At 33.0% G+C, this 17,648-nt stretch overlaps 1 long non-coding RNA gene across 1 annotated transcript in view; it reads right to left on the bottom strand.

Annotated features, from left to right (window-relative positions):
• Nucleotides 1–422: 422 nt before the first annotated feature.
• LOC137397002 (uncharacterized) overlaps nt 423–17,648 on the bottom strand; it is a 208,365-nt gene continuing 191,139 nt past the window's right edge. Inside the window, exon 3 of the long non-coding RNA XR_010978692.1 lies at nt 423–550. This is a non-coding gene — a long non-coding RNA (uncharacterized lncRNA). The remainder of the gene's footprint in view (nt 551–17,648) is intronic.

Genomic DNA, 17,648 nt, shown 5'->3' with positions numbered 1-17,648 from the left:
CCAGCCAATCAGAGTAAAATGAAATGTATATAAGCAGCGGCTCCGGCATAATAGAATCAGAATATGTGTAAACCTCCTAAAATTTCAAATTTTCTTTCTACTTAGTAGGTTAGATTGAATTGGCTTTGCAGTGCTCTATTTGCCTGGTCTAGAGTTGGACCAAACATAGATTCTAAATTATTTATTATAGGACTAGGTTAGCAAAAGTACTAGCCGTGATCTAGGCTGTTCTCTTGCAATAGGAATGATCCGATGAACAGTGGATGGATAGTCCCCCTCATGACCAAGCTAGTTCTATTGAGCTGTGAGCAGTATAATTTTAATATCATGAACATTATCTAGTAAATGTTGTGGTAGACTCAATATTACACCACTCAAATTACAGTGAGGTTGTACAATATCTGACATGATCGTGTTTTCAGGGTAATCATTCTCCGGGACTGAATGAGTTGTGTCTTTACATCTCAAAGTCAAACCATCTAGATTTGATCTTCTTTGGTAGGGGTGTATCTATTGCTACTCGCAACTGCAACATATTCTCTCAACACCTCTATAAAAAGGAGTAGACAGTATGTACAATTTGATACACTTAATCGGTATATAGTACATGTAAAAGTACATTGTGAGGAAAACTTAGGCTAAAACTGAACCTTTTAAATGCTTTATGTTACATGTATATACTCCATTCTTGTAAAGAGTTACTGACTTACTGAAAGTTATATTAATACTATTATAGTAAGTTAAATAATTTTGATTTGTATAAGCTAAATACAATCTAGAGAAATACTAATTAAAGTAATGTAATTATTAGTAATATCATAGTTAGAATTTCATACCAGAATGAAATGATGCAATTATTGCTGTATTTTGGAGTTACAATGGATATGATTTTACAGTTTAAAAACTTAGTAATTCTTATGCGTCAGTGTGTTTGTGGCTCAACATAATTGTAGTTCAATGTGGTTATGGTTGTATGTATTTATAGTTCTATGTGTTTATACTTCCATGTACTTATGGTTCTATATACTTATGGTTCTAAGTTTGTATGCTTCAAAGTTTTATGGTTGTTTATGTTTATTTTAGTATGTGTTGCTGATTCTACTGTATGTCCTTGTTGTTATAGGTGTTTATGGTTCAACGTGTTTAAGGCTTCAGGTATTTATTTCACGGTTCTTCAGATCTACGATTCATTTAGCTCATGAGTTTTACGACTTTAATTACTTCCATAGAACTGATCAACAGTTTGTAAGTTATCCTCATGTATAAAGTAAATTTTTTAAATGTATTCTAATTAAAACTGGAAAACGCAATGTTATCATGTATTAAAAGACAACTGAATGTTGTTATGCAATTTTATTTAAATAAAATATTTGTTGTAAAATGTTGATAATTTATATATAATAATTTCTAATAGCACTTGCAGTTGTGGCAACTATTGTGTTAAAGTAAATTTTATAAAATACACAGAAAATTTAAATAGCTTGACAATTCAATATTTGGTATGAAGCTTCAGTTCCTAATGGTAAATTAAATTTTTGTGGTATTCGTAAGTATGTTAAAAGCTGCAACAAAAGTTTTAGGAAGATTTACATGATAATTTGTCTATTATTTAATGAAATAAATTAGCCCTATGTTTAGCAAGATCTTCATGTACTAGATAACAATAGCCTCTGGCTGGAACTTACCATAAAGTGATATTACAATCTGCTGATGCATTGCTTTAAAAACCTCATCTTTTACAGACAAGTTAAAGTTTTGTCAACATAACCTTTTTACCCATTATATTACTGTAAAGGTATCAAAACTTTCAACTAAAAAGTAATTGTATAATTGTATCTCAAAACAGACAGCCGAAATTTTAAATTTAGCTACCTGCTTTTGTTAAATTGCAATGGTCATCAATTTATATATATATATATATATATATATATATATATATATATATATATGCAATCATAATAAAGCTTAAATTTTTGTTTATGTATATTTCTGTAAATTTTCTATATATCTTTATAATCGTTAGTATTTCTTACTCTGATTCACTCTTTATTTTCCACTCAATCTCTCTTCCTCCATCTTCTCTCTTTCTCTCTCTCCTTCTTTCTCTCCCTCTCTCTCTCTCCCTCTATCTCCCTCTATCTTTCTCTATCTCTCTCTATCTATCTCTCTCTCTCTTTCTTTTTCTCTCTCTTCCTCTCTCTCCCTCTCTCTCTCTATCTTTCTTGCTCTCTTGCTCTCTTTTACTTTCTTATTCCTCCTAAACTTTTTTGTTCTTTCTATTCTAATAAAAACGTTAAATTGCAATAGTTTTTTTAATTTTGAATCATTATTATTTATAGCTCAACCAGTTCACTGGTAAACATCTCTATATTGCTGTAGCTAGGAACTTATACACAAACTCTACTGGCAGTTTATAGTTATTGTTTCTTAACTCTTTTAATAAGGTGAGCCGATGTATCGGCAATTGTTGTAATAGAAGTACAGACCGTAATTGGCTAATCAATAGTTTTTCACTTTTATTTTTATTATGAAACCTACACATCAGCTAAACCAATCAAATTTTGTCTCGAACGAGCATCCTTGTTGCCTATTACAGGTAACCAATAAAAAACATTTTTAGCAATTATATTTCTATGCAAAACACTTTGTACTTTTCCTGTAGAAAACTTGGTTTGGAACAGTGATGCATTTTACAGTGAAACAATATCTACATTGATTCTCGGGATATTGTATAAATATTAGCAGCATACTAAATTTTCAAAAATTTGTTTGAATAGTTTAGTCAGAGTACTAATTTTACCGCAGCAGCGAAAGTGACGAACAAATTTGAAAAATGAAGTTGATAGTGATCTAGTTAAACCCAACGACATTGTCTGGTTATGAGTGTCTGATAATATAGCTAGAAATACAAAAGTAAACTATTTCAGTGATATATTATATCATGGTTACAAGGATTTTACATTTAAGATGGTCCGCGTCTTCAATGTTTATTTGAAACCATTTTTTTATTTTTTCAACACATTAACTTCTACTCTGCAAAGGAAAAAATAGAAAATAGTTATATGGTAAATTAAATTAAAAAATAAAAGTACATATTTACTATTATTAAGTTGTCTGTCAACTTGTCCTTTTGTTTAAAGCCAAACTTGAAAACTAGAATAAAAGTTAGCTATCAACCCGGCTTCAACTTGTGACATTCAACTTGGTATATCAGCAGATTAACACCTTCACTGATCAACTACCTTTTATACTTGTTTATAATTTCAGTGGTATTTTATATCACTGAAATCTGCTAGCTCTCAATCTAATGGGGCTACTAGCACAGATATTGAGACCACGATAATCTAACTGTAGGTGAATATACATAACTGTGATGGTTTCTTGTACATTCATAGTTCTACTCAATATAATATGGTACTAATCATAAATATATACAGAATCAGGAATTCATCTAGTTGATGTACAGTTGAAAGTGAATTATTTTCCCTCAACTATCTTATCAGGACTGTTCATAGCAAGATTATCAGGCTGCACTAAAATAGTCCATTGTTTACATTCATGGAAATTTTTTAGTTATTGATCAATATGGTTGAAGTTATGTCCATCATTGTAATTATTATTATGGAACATGCGCGATAATAATAAATATGCTATTGGGTTGTTGGTTTGTCATTGTTGTTGGGTAATCTTGAACAATTAACTAGCCACAACAGTAAGTAATTATTAAAGATTCATATGCTAGTAAATACATGCATGCTTTGAATTTAGTAATTGTACATGTACTAGTATTCGTTGCCATTCATTTTATTTAACCAATAATTACATTGCCATTTTAGTGATTTTAGACAAAAAAGCAAATTGCGAATATATTAGATGTCAAACACATTTTTAAATAAATGCAACTGTGTAGAAGAAATCAGTCAGGCCTCCATAAGACCACCTGAAATAATTAAAAACAAGTGCAATGTAATCAGCCCAATATTGCAATAAAGTTGAATTCTGACAATGGGAAAAGCTAGCAACTGCTGGTCTATAAATACTGGCAGTTCTTTCATTCAGAAAACAGACAAAAAGAAACGACTGTAGCGCAAACACAGACACACACATGCTATTACTTATGAATTATTGATTGCTATTTGGGGGGATAAATAAATTTCTGCTATTAAAAAATGCAGGAGTTATACTGGTAAGATCAAGTGAAGGGCTAGCTAGTAGGCTTTTACAGTCGCTCAATTTTTCTATACTGATACAATAATACTTCAAACAATAGCAAGTGATACGGTAACATCCAACATAATAGCTGGTGATACAGCAACATTCAAACAATAGCAAGTGATAGAGTGATAATTACTATAAGGGCTAGTGGTCAAGTAACACTCAGTTTAATGGCTAGTTATACAATAAAATTCAAAATCATATCTTGTGAAACAATAACACTGTAAATAACGGCTAGTAACTACATTTAATTTTCTGCTTAACCCTTTAAACCTTAATGGCCAGTGTTTCTGCTTTGCTTAGGGTGCGTCAGAAACCCAGCCATACTAATGGCATTCATTTAGCTCTGTTTACAAATTTTGTTTTAGGTAACATCGTAGACCAATTAAATTAATTGTTGCACATGGCATTTGACTAAAAACTTCAGATCTATTTTTAAACGTTTTTAAATATTTCTTTCAAATATCTCACCAAACATCTACGTACTTCATTAATTATGATAACAATCTTTTTTGCAACTGTATCGTGAAACAAATTGATACGACTCCTTTGTTGGTAGATCATGGATGACTGTAATGCAAATAAAAATTATATGACGAAATGAAAAAAATGAACTTTTTTTAGTTTTGGAAAAATGTTGAATGTGTCCTTGACGAATATAGTGCTATTGTGAATATTTTTACAAATTTTTAAAACCCAATGAATTTTTAGAGTTTTATCCTAAATAACTGTTTGACACATTTTTTCTGTGTTGCTGAACATTTTTATTACTACTAGTTAACAGCTTATAGTGTCTGATATTTTATAAATTATGCTGATTTTATATCAATTTATAACATAACTTTATATAATTTGGTTGCTACTCTCATTAGTTAATACTCATATGCTAGTACAAATACCTTACCATTAATAATTGGGATAAAAATGATGTAGAGTTCAAATGAGATGTAAAATCAGCATAGCATTTAAATTTAACAATAAGCAATTCAGTTGATACGGTTCCTGTTACAGAGAAAATGGATGGTAGAACACCAGTTGCAGCAGTTTTACAGTAAACTCTATCTATTGTATAAAATCCTGGGGTGTTCAAAAAATTATTAAATTCCTATGTATTATTATCTTCTTGAAATGTACAAACAGTCGAATCACTCAGTCCAGGGGGATAAACAACCAATCAGACAGCAGTAACTTCTGTATCACCACTAGCAGTACATGTTAGAGTTATTGACTAATCTCTGTAGAAAGAAGGATGCTCTGTGAAATCTACAGACAAGTTAACTTCGCCTCCTAAAAACACAGCGGTGTCATCATTATATATTGACAACCAAGGGCAACATGAACTACTCTATTCGCTATAATAAACAAAGAAATAAGACTAGAAAGTTTAGAAATTATAGCAATCATCGCTTTTAATACTTCATTTGAAGATTATAGGCATTTTTGATACATCATATTTATTAACATTTAAAGTAATATGCACACAAGGTTCACACAATGTGTATTATATTCAATACGCTACATACTAGTAATCTGTTTAGATTTTACCAGAAATAAACTATGTTGGTGAATTGATTACTGCTATAATGATGGAACTAATTATATGTCGCTGATAGTTATTTCATGGTAAAAATAAATCTGCAGGAAGCATTAGATTCAGTACTACCAAAGTTAATAGTCAAACTGTGGTCGCGGTCAATTAAATATGTATTTTACATAAAAAATTCAGACTATAACGGAATACGCAAACACAAAAAGTATAATTACTCATGATATTGCTTTCTAATCATAAATCATAAAAATGACACCTCAATATTTTAATAAACTCCTACCTTGAACTCCTGTCAGCTATGTAAAAAGTACCAGAGAAACAATCCACTGTACCTGCATATCTTTCCTGAAAATACGATAAATTCATTACCTTTATTTGGCTCTACAACATGAAGTTTGATTAGAGTAATTAGGATACCCAATTAACATTCAGAATTATTTGTATGTACAATAAATAAAGCCAGACAGTAGACAATGAGCTACAATGACACTGTCTGACGAGAAGCTAAACTGAAGTATTCTGTGTCTCCTCACCCAATGAATGTTATTATCAACAATAGGTTTATGATTAAGGGTGTAAATAAGATAGTTTCACTATGAAGTAGTTGTGCAGTTCAGATAGTTTCAGAATATTTGACTTCTTATGTTTTCTGTGAGTAGTAATAACTATCCTAGGACACTTATATTTTGCTAGTATTTAGTTTCGTGAAGGGCATGCAGAGTAAAATTTCGCTGCAACTTAATTTCGCAGCTCTGATGAGTGCAAAAAAAATGATGTGAAAATAAATGCAGTGGAACAAGCATAATTATATTCCTCAGGTTCGGTTCACCGGTAAAAAAAAAAAATTCAATTTGGGACTAGTTTGTAATTGTGAACCGGAGGTAGAATTGTTTGGCGAGATCGATAATGCAATTTAATTGCGTGCTGCCATTTGCTTCTTGAAATATCAATGAACAAAGCTATTTAATTCTGCCTTTTCGCTCATTCGTTATGGTAGTTTAGTTTTGCTCATGAAATTTTCACGAGAGGATGATTCCGCGAAAACGCGAAAGTTAGATGAGGCAAATACATAAGTGTCCAAGGGTATCAGTAGTTCTCCAAGAGAAAACATTACAGAAGATAGCCCTTACTTCAGTGGTAATTTTCAGCAACTCGGTAACAGTTCAAGTTTAGGATTTTTTGTTCACTGTAGTAAGTGTAGGTAACTCTTCCATATCTAAAAGCTGTTTTTCAGTGTTTACTATTGTTAATAGCTACCGTATATCTTCGCATATAAGTTTATTATAGAGCGCATAACTCTGATTGAAAGCAAACCAAATGACATTATGCAAACTTATGTTCGACAACTCCAACTCAAACCACGTTAAACATGATGAAAGTAACCCTTCTACTAAAAGTTTGTTATGAACAGTTGCAACGGCTTGCATTTGAAAAAAGTTGCACATGAAAACTCTTCGAAAAAAAGCCACGAAATTGGTGCAAGCACTCTTTTTTGGTCAAGTTTTGGTCCTCACAATAAGAGAGTTTACAATTACACAAGTCCTGTTTTATAATCGTTGCTATGAATTCAATAAGAGGCATGGTTGGTTGGTCGTACACATCATCGCTAACATTGACCATTGTCTTAAGGCTGATTCACACTATATCGCCGTTAGCTAGTGTTTTCCTTTTGGCGTTTATTGTAGATTATGTGAACCATGAGCCAATGGCATCAACGAAGCATTGCGGACATTTTGGCTAAGTTTGCAGCTGTCCAACTTTCTCGATACTTTGCCGAGCATCCATCAAATAAATATCTAGATTACTCATTGAAGGAAACTAATGTCTTACACTGTTTCTTTTATGGTGGTTACCACTATCATTAACTTTTTCATTATTAAATGAATTTAATTACCAAAACAGACGTTTGGTAAAACTAAGTGTTTAGCTTTGGAGCACATGTTGTCATAACAAGTGTTCAAAATAACTTGCATAAACTTTCACATCATTTATAAATAGGCCAAGAAAAAACCAAAAATATGTTGCAGAATGAGTTTGGATACATTTTAGTCCTCTTCATAATACCATGGTTGAAAAGGAGAGCGTGTTCGAGTCACATGATTTACCACTACCACCCTCACTGCTTAGCAGCTAATGGAGTTATTATCACTGTTAAAGTTAAGCCTTTCACGACTGCTATTGCCCATTCCATAATCATCCTAACTTTATTGATTTGCAATTTCTGAAACCTACCAACTGTGATGAGGCCGATCATCTCGGAAAAGAAATAGTTTAACAAATTGTATTTGCAAAGCGAACCCAAGCTTAGCATGAGATGTAAATGTGTAGTTTATTGGCTCCGCACAAACTGATGATTGTTTCTTTTTTGTTAAGTAGATATTCGATAGGCTATTTATAAAACTACTCACTAATCGGAAATGTTTTGAACTAAGCCTACAAAATTGGCTCCATTTCCACAAAAATTTTGCTGGGAAAGGTGTGTACGGCAAGTTATCAGTTAATTTTTTTTTATTCCTTGATCTCTGGGCTGGTCTTTTAGGGTTGGCTTGTATTCTGTCTGGAATATACGGTACTGGTATTCCGTTGTAAGCAAGACTTCCTTGTATCGTTCATCTAATTGCCAGGATCAGAAATTTTATAAATCATTTAAACTGCCTTTTTCCAAAAGGCAGTTTCTATTCCTGCTTTTGATTCTCTGACAAAAAGGTATCTCTCTTTACAATGATGCCCTTTCTGAAAACCAGTAGCGGTGCTAAATTCACAGATTTTCTGATTGACAGTTCGTTGTGCTAATTTCTCCAACTGATACCTTAACGTAAAAGGGATTTCAGTTATTTAAAGTTTGTGTACTTCCTAACACAAGCAGCAGTGCAGAACAGGAGGAACTTAGACTTGACTTTAGAAAAGCTAAATCTAGTACAGCCAATATGGTGATACCATTAGTAGAAGTGAAACATGAATTAACCTTGCTTTCAATATGACTAGCAACACTTTTCCATTCACAACAAACTGTGAGGATAAGAATTAGCACATCGTGAAGAACTTTGACCACTGCGGATATGAAGTATTACAGTAAAACAATGCAGAATGGTATTAACTTCTCAAAGTTTTTGTAGCATTGTTGAAAGAGCTCTGCAAAATGTGTGCAAAAGTTTATTTGTTAACTGATAGTTTAATAAACACGTAATACCATTCAAAGATAATGTAAACTAACATGAATAGAAGTTTTCAGCAAGCAAGTTTGTTTGTCATGTTTGTTTACTTCATGTTTGTTGCCAAAAAGATGTGAGGTATTCATAAAGAGTTGGAACTACTGGATAGTGTCAACTGCTTTTATAACAACTCGTGCTCTAACAGTTTAAGTGCCAAAAGGATTGCCATGTCTTCCAATAAAACACAGAGATTATGTATGTAAGGACTAATGTCATATAATGAGAAGGCCAATGATTGGTGTGGGTGATAGCCTGATTCATCTTAGACTGCTGGCTCTGCAAGCATTGGTACTGCCATTTCACCGTTACTGAACATTGCCTATTCTACGTTCTCACAGCTCTAAACTGTATGCACAAACTGAAAGTAAAACTATATTACATACATAGCGTTGGCTGTGATTGCCTACAGTATCCACCTAAGACTTATCAAACCCAAGCTTTAATTAAGCCATAATTTCAGAATTAGGAGTCAGTTGCAATCGACATTAAAAAATTAGGGTTTTATGCTTTGTACTCTTAGTAACCTTTTGTATAAAAACTATATTAGTATCACACTTTTACTTCATACAACATGTTCATTGTGATCAATTTGTTTACAAACTCATACTTAAAATGAAGCAGTAGTTGTATCTTTGTATTAATCTTTGGATCAATAATTGCATCTTGCATCAAAGTTGTGATACATCAATGTCCACTCAATACATATTTCTGTAATCAGTTTTCCAGAAAATATGATGTGAATGTACATGTATAGTGTAATATGAACATTCGTACTCTAGCTAACACTGTAGACTACATAGTGGTAAAACTTCCTTGGCATCCAGCACCGCGTACTGTGCCGTAAGCATTACCCCTATTGCACTAATACTGTTTACTGCTCAAGATAAACTAGTTGTAGTGCATGAATGTTGCATACTGGCAGTAGAACATCACACAGTTTAATCACATTGCTTACTGCATGACTGTGGCATGTTTACTACTTTTACTGCGCTGCTACTACACTGCTACCAAACTGCTACTGCCCGGCTACTGCGTGACTACTGCGCAGCTACTGACCGTCTGCCGCGCCGATTCTGCAACTAATTCATTCGACAACAAAGCAAACATTTCAGGCATCTGTAATACATTTTGCATCTGGAAATCAGTCACTTGCATCCATGTGCAGCTATGATTTTCCGAAATAATCACAACATCAGATATAAGATTTTATTGTTTTTAATAAATATGTAATTCTTTAAGCCTATATCTGAAAATAAAAAAGACAGTATGGATTAAGGTGTGAAACCATGTGATCATCAGAGATAAAGTGTTTGTGTAGACTGTTCTACAAGTCAAGTTTATTGACTGTAATCTACCTGTTATATAGCCTGAGTTTGTTGAATATCTATAGCTTGTGACTCCAAACACGACAGTGTTGTATTGTATTCCGTGGAATATCATTGAGGTGCATAGTGTATGAAACTTAAACTACCTCAGTAGATACAGATAATCAACCATAGATAAGAGCAAAACCAGGTTGGTATAATAAAACATGTTAGAAGAGCAGTAATGAACTATTACAAAAAATACAAAGGTATATGTTTATGAACCTATACTCTGTAGTATGATTTGAAAAACTATATATGGTAAACTGTGATATGCTGTGATGTGGTATACTGTGATACAGTGCAATACATGTATAGCAAAGGAGAAGTTCATTCCTGATTGTGTAGTAACAAACAAATAACAAAGGCATAATCCTTACTGATATCAGTGAATGCAAAGAGTGTGGCTAATCAGGAGAGGATTACGTGGGAAAACTTTTAAAGTTAGATTAAATGGCTAGATTATTCTTTATTGCTAAAAAATAGAAATTATTTTGATAATCTTTTAAGCTGCAGAAAAAGCTATTTCATGAACTAAGTAGTTACAAAGAGCATTTACTAAAATTAATAGAGTTGCCGCTCAATTATGTAGATGATTTTGCCTGAATGTGTAACAAATAAAGTCTACTATTATAGAGCAATTCAGGTTTATCTCAGGTTATGATCATGATAAAAATAAAATACACCATATTTAAAATTTCCTTGAGTGCAGTAAAGAGCTATAGTTCATTCCACCCCTGTCAACAGCAAAAAAACTGTTGTGGAGACAAATGCACTAGCAACACAATCTTTCTGATCTGACATAAGGCAGAGATGTGTTCAGCAAAACTCAGGCGTATAAATCATCATGTAAACGCTAACAATAAGACTTGATTGAATGTTAGACAAAAGCACTTATGTTTGACACCGGTTTTAAACATTAGGCCCCTTACTCATGAAGTTGCCAAGTTAACTTATTGCGATTACCCAACATGGCTAATAATCTTGTATAGCGTAAGACTAAAGCAGATTTCACCCGTACAAACAAGGTCTGCACCGTATTTATGGGATTTGAACCAACTTTTGAAGGGTACTTGCAAAGTTGCATCAATCAGCTTATGCGTACGTCATATGAAATACATTAGTAAAAATTCCATGTTTCAAATCAATTGAATATTGAAAACCTGTTTTTAGAAACTAACTATTCCCCTAAACGATAAGCTTAAATATTAATAAGGTCAATATTAGACAAATATCACCAATTTTTTTTTTTTCGTTATTAGCAAATAATGCTAAAACTTTGTATTTGCTTAAAAATATCAATGAAACTTCAGTTTGTTATGTTATTTGATGTTTTTATTGCAATAAATCTTTGCTGCAAACCAACTGTTAACTACTGAACACATTCCACCTTTAACTGTAAAACATTGCGCAAAACTGGAAGATTCGATCTCAACATATTTTATGTACGTAAATATAATCATTGCATAAAAATGCTTGTTTGTATACAATTATGCTAAGAATGTACAAAACTTTATTTTAAAAGCATAAAGTAAACATAAATATAAAACTAGATATGGTTCCATTTACAGGTTTTACAGTATGTTTCAGCTTGACTTCTTTAAGCATGTTTCCTAACCGTTTAATGTCTTGTTTAAACATTTTTTCCACTTGTATCTTTAGAATTGGAACCTTAAACATTTTTAAAAGGTATTAAATAATAATTATCTTTGAAATATCATGTTCACTAGCAATAATAATAATAATAATAAATATGTTTTGTGTTTATTCAAAATTTCAGAGCCATGCTCGAGTTGGTTTTATTGACTGCATAATTTACTGCATTTTTTATAACAGCATTTATTGGCTTGCTAAGGTAATATAACATATTATACCATGCTAAATCTTAATACAATGTGATATAATACAATTAGGTACATTATAAAATAGAATTATAACTTAATGTAGTCGTGGGTCATACATGTATGTTAAAATTCAAAGCATTTTAACATGAAAAACTTCATTTTATTACACAACAATCTAATACAATACTTTGCGGTATTATTTTACTATTTAACATATTATAATCCCACGACCAAATGAGCTGATGTCTAACTGATGATTCTAACTGATGTCCAACGCAGTGTAAGTAAAGGAAATGGTAGTATGTAAAGTAATGGAAATTAACGGTTCTGATGAGATTGTTACAATAATTAATTATAGGTTTAGATGACTACAGAACAATGACTATGTAGTACAGATTTTCTAAAAATCTATCTAAATATCACAACTTCGTGTTATTGTTAGCCATGACATTTTGAAATGTAAACAAAATTGTGCATTGGCTTTATATTATTACTATATTATTAATATTGGTTATTCTAATAATATCAGTGCATTTTACTTCTAATATTGGCCAACATTTCATTTATCTTTTTGCAGGAGGAGAGAGATAAACATATAATCTTTTCCTTTCATTATTGCTATTTGTTGTATATAATAACACCCACACCCAGTACATTACAGCTACCATTGCAGTTAACTTATTTGACTGCTAATATTGCATTTTTCAACCATCGGTACCCTTTCTTTTTTCCAATATCACTTTGGTCGTGGGCTGTATGACAGTGGAGTTTCTAGTATAGTATAATGCATTGTAATGTATAATGTATATGTATAATCTACGTAGCAATGATAAAAGCTAGTGATGACATTTCACATGGTTTGTATCAGAGCATTTTAAATGTAAAAAAATTGACGAATTGGTTAAACATTCTAGCAAAAACGAAAAAATACGAACACTTTTTCATTGTTTACTAAAATCTTGCGTAAGTTCCTCATTAATTACATAAATTTTTTTTATACATCTGAGAAATGAATTGCATAAGTTTGGGTGAGGCCATCATAGTAAACAAGAGTTGCCACTCATGCTGTCTTAAATGAATTCAGTTTGGTGTTAACTTTGCCTCGCAGAGTTGGAAAACTGTGATTGAGATTGAAGTCTTCACATCCCTTTCTCAGTCTTTGCACAATGGCTACCATTAATAGAATAGTCAAAATGGTGGTTGGTGACTGCAGCGAGTTTTACTGGGGAATGCTATTTTTTCGTATATTTCTCTGAATAAATCTATTTCAATGGTTCCCCACATAAAGGTATGTATCTCTATTATAATGGCAGTCACAACTTTCACTTTCCATGTTTTCTTATTGCTTTGCTATTTGAGTTTTTTAGTGCTTTACTTAGTCATTCTGTTTTGAAGATTTGTCTCTCCATGATTATCTAGTGGGCTGCTTATTACATTGTCATAGGTAACTTGTGATTACAAATTTTTCCGAGTTGAGCGATTTCAATTTAACACAGTTTCTTGGTTAACAAGATTTACAATTGGATCTACCACTCTCTCAATCTGATGCTTGTATTTCTAAAATCCAGCTCTTATTTGTTTTTAATCTAGGCCTCATTGAGTTTCACCATAACAGTTGATATAGCACTAAAGCTTTGGCACCCCCACATATTTTATTGTGTGGTTGAAACACTCTACATCAACTATATTTGCATTAAGGCTAAGCAGGTATTCGCACTGCTAATCTCAATAAATGCACCTTAACGCAGTTTGTTAGGTCTCCAGAGTTCAGGGTGGAATAGCCGCACCCCTGATATATGAGTTGCAGGTGTATGAGCTTCTCTATAGTGTTTTAAAAAGATTGGTTACCAAGCTTTGGTTACTTTAAAATGTTTTGCTATGATTGGTCGTCACTACCCTAAGTAATCAGCTTTCTCTGTGAAAGCTAATCAAATGAGCTTAGCAAAAGCTATCTACATGGTATATAAGTTGGGGACTTACTGTCCATGTGGTATGTTTGATTAGTAACACTACTCGTCAGCATCTTTTGTCAGAGGCTTTGGCTCTATTATCAGCCTGGCTTCTGTCATCGTATTCTGCATTCTTTGCATATATGAGCTAGGACACATTAACCTTCACTGGCTAGACAGTGTAAGGGCCAAGCAGCTGCGCCGTCATTCCTAACCGAATGCTAGCATTGGTACCCGCACTAGACAGCCACCGTTGCTATATCATAGACTAGCCCTTGTATAACTGTTTGGCTAGTCTGTGTTATATCTGTGGTGAGCTCTGTCTTCTGTCCTTTTCTCAGCACCAACTCCAGCACCCTCAGAACTGTAGAAGTAACCTTGTTTATTTCTCGTTGGATCTTAGAAAAATTGGCTTTGCTAATTTGTTGTTTATGTTCTATTTGATGTTTCAAATTTCATGCACATTAATTTGAGTTAACATGATATCAGGATGCAGAAAAACTACATTGTATTTTAAAAAACCAAGGAATAGTGAGGAAACAATTGTGACTGATTATATGGAACAAACGATGGATGTGTATGAATGTCAGTAAACCTTGAGCATTGCAGGTTACTAGATACTCTTTGATAGTAATCTTACTTAAACAACATAAAGCTGAGTAGCCTTATGTTACATTTTCTATGCTCGTACTAATTAAAACACATAGACAGTTGTTGGACCACATCAACTGTCTTATGTAGTGAAGAGTTTCATGCCGTGTCATCTGTATCTATTGCCAGGGATCAGCAGCTAAAGAATGTGTCTCACAAGAGGAGCAACTTCAGTAACACATTATTTAAGCAATGTGTCCCTCATCCAGACGTCATGCCCTAACAAAGTTGAAAACACTTTAAAGTGTGGTGGGAATGAGCCCTGTTTAACTTTTTGGTTTAAACTTTGATGCTTTCATATTTGACCTCAATATTATTTCTTAGTCTATTTTGGGCTTTCATCAAACCGGATATTACCCAAATTCTGTTGGCTTTGATATATATTTTCTGTATTGGAGTTAAAGAAAGCTACACAGACTGATTTATTGAGTCATAAGAGTTGTTCAATAGAAGTTGTGATGTTGCTTTAGCGGCTACAGGTTATTGCCTCCACAAAGCTTTCTAAAATCTGGCTGATTATAATGTAGCAAAGATAAAGCCGGGTATACTTTGACAATTTCGGTGAAACTTTTATTTAAGTGCCACTTCTATTTAGAGCCACCTCTAATAGATTGTCACTTTCTGATAAAAGATTTTTAAACTTCCCAAAGAGGCCCTTTTAACTTGCAACAGGCAATCTGAGTTTTACATTTATATGTAGTTTGCATATATACCTGTGCCTACTGGTAAATACATGCACTCATGACCGTTTTCTGATACATGTAACTTAAACACTCTGATAACTGGAGCAGTTTTGCTTGGTTATGTGGAGTTCGAGTTACCTGTGTTTCACTGTAATTAATAACTGTACTCAGCTAATATTTTTATATCAAAGTAGTTCCCTGTTTAACTTGGTCTGTAATTAGATAAATTTGAAAATAGTTTAGCAAAAATTCTGATGCAATAACGTCCCTTCCTCAAAGGAGACTACAAAATATAGGTGAAAATATTATCACTTCATCCAAAAACGGGGTCGAACTTATTTTTTTTAATTTTTATTGAGTTTGTCAAAAAATATAGCTCCACCCTTTAGGTTGTTTTAGGCTATTTATATCATAGTTTTTGATACATAATGGTAACAAAAATTACAGTAGGGTTATAAATTTCTGCAATTTTAAGGTGAGGGGTGAGCGTTGCAAAGCTATTCTGAACACCGGGGTGCATTTAGGACTGACAACAAGTCCACCAGAAGCAAACTGCAGCCTCTGTAACCACACTATGAATTAAATGATCAGCTCCCACTCTAAATTTCTCTTTTTACCAGGATTTCTGCAGCACCACCGACTAATCAAGAAGTCAGAGACAGTGTCATTAAAGGGCTCCTGGTAGCAATTGATCTTGATGTTGTGCTGTTTTCTGCCGAGTCTTGAGGTGCACTATGAAACTGGAGGTTTAAAGGCTTTCTTTAAGCATGAAATGGCAAACAGAGATAAGCTTGTTGAAAAGGTAAAATAAACTTGGCACTAGAAAACATACAAATGGTCTTGAGGATTGCAACAAAGCTGGGTCTTTTGCCTATGCCTTACAAAACAGAAACAACTGCTGTTCTTTTGTCAGTAAACATTGAATGTTGCAGGCCTTATCCTTCAATAGTTATTTGGCTCAAATGACTTAACACATAGACTCGGTATATTTTAGTTCTGTTGGAATGCTAATGACACAGCTTTGAAACTAACTTATTCGTTTTGGTCACAGCGATAAAACTGAATTACACTATGTTACGCGTTTTTAATATCCTAGTCAATGAACTACATGGAAATTCATTCGAACACATCAACTGTCTCATCTAATGAGTGCTGTGTCATGTGTATCTATGGTCTGGCCTCAACATTAAAAGAATGTCTCTGACGGGAGGAGCAACCCTTGTCCATATTATTTAGAAGCCTGCCATGAGGCTTTCTTCCGGACGTCATACCCTAGCAAAGTTGAGAAATCTTTATATGGTGGTAAGAAGACTGCCTGTTTACCTTTTTGGTTCAGAGTTGAATGTTTTTATACTTGACATTGATATTGTTTTTCTGTCTGCTTTAGCATTCATCAAACTGGATATTATCCTAACTTTGTTGGCAATTCAATAATTTTATATTAGAGTTAAAGGAAGCTACACATACTGATTTATTGGGTCATAAGTGTTTCTCAATAGGCATCGTGATGTTGCCTTAGCGGCTACAGGTCGTTGTCTTCACAAAGATTTTTGAAATCTAGTTGAATGTAATGTAGTAATGGTATTCTGGGTAAAATTTGCCTAATACTGTAAAACCTCTATTTGAGTGCCACATTTACATATATGAATGCCGCCTTTATTAGAAAGTCACTTTAGGAAATGAGTTAGAAATACAGTGCCACCCTTTAATGAAATGCCACCTCTATTCTATCATCACGTTGACATTCTTTGATTCGTATAAAACCCATAATAGATAGAGGTCAGTAGAGGAGTGTCCAAGAATGTTACTATTAACAGTATTTTGTTGTTTCTGTAAAGTCTGCCATGTTTCACTGATCATGTACCTGAGAAAATCAAGAGTCAAATCATCAAAACTTCACTCTGATTTGACGTACCAAAGTCTATATCTCATCCCTCGTTTTTAGACTAGTCAATAACGTGGTTCCCAATTTTAGCAGAAGATTATATGGCCTTTTGACAAAAGATGCTAAGCAAATAAAAATAGCAATAGGAGAAATGCTGAGGCGAAGGCATTTATGTCGCTTCTTCAAAGAATACTATAAAATATAATATAGGTGACATTACCATCACCGCTTTAGGTTATTTATATCATTTATCAATTGACATTACATCTACCGATGCATGTATGTTCATTTATTAT

Source organism: Watersipora subatra, chromosome 5 (genome assembly GCF_963576615.1).
Source record: "Watersipora subatra chromosome 5, tzWatSuba1.1, whole genome shotgun sequence".
Lineage (NCBI taxonomy): Eukaryota > Metazoa > Bryozoa > Gymnolaemata > Cheilostomatida > Watersiporidae > Watersipora > Watersipora subatra.
Note: the sequence above shows the minus strand (reverse complement) of the source record. Positions and strands in the feature narration are given on the sequence as shown.